A 2411-nucleotide genomic window follows, 5' to 3' on the forward strand; every position below is an offset into this window, starting at 1 on the left:
CTCACCGTCGCCGAGCTCCTTCTCGCCGTGGCATCCTCGCTCCACCGTGGCTTCGCCCATCCGCCAACGTGCCGTGCCTCCAACGAGCTCCTTCATCCATGGCACGCTTACGGGCCGGTGACTAGGATGGCTCCAATGTCCATGCGGATCACCTCTGTTTTCTTCATCAGACACAGCGGCTGCCCCGGTAGACGAACGTGAAGGTGTGTGTCCCCCTGAGGCAGAAATCTTGCCGGTGTCGGAGGACGACGAACGCGTCATTTTCTGGTCCCATTTCCTTCGCGGCTTCGGCCTTCTGGCGAGCGGCTTCTTGCGCTCTTTCCTTAACTTCTACCAAGTCCAGCCGCACCACCTCACGCCAAACACGGTGGTGCTGCTGGCCGCCTTCGTCACCATGTGCGAAGGCTACCTTGGCACTCTCCCCACCCTCCAGCTCTAGGGAGAGTGCTTCTGCTTCAAGCTTGGCACCGCCGCCAAAGGCACGGCAGCTTAGTGTGGAGCCTGCGTGGTGGTGCGGCGTCCGGGTGCCGGGAATCGCTTCCCGCCCATCTCCCTGCTGCAGTCAGCCAAACTGTGACAGAAGTCCTACTTCTACGTGAAGAACATCCATCCGACGATGGACTACATCAACTTGTCGGCTTACGTAGCCGGCCCACCTGTTGAGCCGCGCGCCAACTGCAATATAAGCCGAGCTCCCTGTCGGCCGCCTCCTCCGCCACTCTCGCCCGACTTCAGGTGATGACGGAGTCGGAGGGCATCAAGGGCTCGGATCTACTAGCCGCCTACGTGGTGTGCCGAGTGCTCCCCCTCCAAGCCCGGCCGCACATCATCAGCCGTATGAGCGAGCACCGGGACCCATGCCGGATGTGCTCGAAGGAGCTGCCGGACGTGGAGGTGGCCCGGCTGGTGAACTACTTCTCCAACTGCAAGCTATCGGAGAAGGACTGGCAGTTCAGCAAGCGGTCGTACGACCGCGCACACCCACCGCCTACGGTGAGTCTTGTTATTATTTTCTTCTTCTTTGCTTGTCCGAGTTCTTCTTTGTCGCCCGATCAGTCGGCAATGGTGCAGGTCTTCACAACCTAGTAGGCCATCGACGCCCTAGAGCCGGGTCATCAACACATGCCGGACCGGTCGAGGAGCGACGTAGATGACCCTGACTTGGGGGCTGCCGCCATGGAGGAGGACGACGCCACGGGTGGCGGTGGTGGAGCAGGCGGCTCCGGAGGAGGAGGCCTAGAGGACTGGCCGGATGATGATGAAGAGGAGAACGAGCCGTGCCGCGCGCACGGTGCTTACAAGGCGGGCGCGAGCTCGTCAGTTGCGCCGTCTGCACCAGGCAGCGCACCAAAGCGCCTGGCCGACTCGTTGCTGTTCAGCAGCCGGCCAAAGAAGCCGAGGAACACGGCCGCCACGACCAGAATGTAGGAGGCCGCCGTGAAGGCGGCCCAATTCCAGAGGGCCCCGAAGCGGCTCCCATTAGCATCCGGGCGAGTACTTCGACTTTTCCATTGTTGCTTTCGCATTTGCTTTTCTTCTTTCTTCTAGTCTTCTTAATGGTTCATGCCACCGTGCCTTCATAGGACCCCGCTCTCTCTTGCGCGGGACCTGGCTGCCTCAGTGATTGGGGCAGTGGACGGTTCTGCAGAGCCCCTCCGTGTGGACCCGCGCGCCGAGCTCCAGGAGGCGAGGGAGTGGAACGCGCGGCAGGCGCGCGAGGAGCGGGAGAAGGCAGATGCAGCCAAGGTGGCGCAGACGGAAGTAAATGCCGCCGCCAAGGCTCAGGCCGACACCGCGGCCAAGGAGCAGGCGGACGCAGCCGCCAAGGCGCAGGAGGCAGAGGCGGCCCGTAGCCAGGCTCCATTTCTCGTCGTCCCGTTGCATGCCGTGCCACCGGCGCCGGAGATCCAGGCGCCGATTGGAAGAACCGGCGACGATCAGCCGGTCATGGAGAGGGGAGGGGGCACCCTGTCATCATGGAGGCGGAAGTGCCCCCGCCCACACCGACTGCTGACGCCCAGACCAGTCGACCTGAGGCGCCGCAAGTGCCGCCAGTCGATGGCGAGCTGGTGGTGGGCCCGACTCCTGTGGTCCGTACTCTGGTGCGCTGTTGTGCGGCGAAGGCAACTTCAGCACCGCGGGCGGTGGAGGTCGGGACCGCAAGCTCATCGGCTCCTCACGCCGAGGCCAGCAGTGTCGCCCCACCGGAGTGGACTCCTGGGGGCGGAACGGGCGTCCTGAACAAGGCCGCGCAGGACGATCTGGCCCAACTTCAGGCCCAAGGCGCCGCCCTTCAGCAATAAACGAAGGCGTTCGTAGCGACGCGGATGGCCGTCCGGGTATGTTTCTTGTGCTTTGCTTTTTGATTCTTGTAATCTTCCGTGGGGGCGTGCTAGCGCACCCACTGGGTG

Source organism: Aegilops tauschii, chromosome 3 (genome assembly GCF_002575655.3).
Source record: "Aegilops tauschii subsp. strangulata cultivar AL8/78 chromosome 3, Aet v6.0, whole genome shotgun sequence".
Lineage (NCBI taxonomy): Eukaryota > Viridiplantae > Streptophyta > Magnoliopsida > Poales > Poaceae > Aegilops > Aegilops tauschii.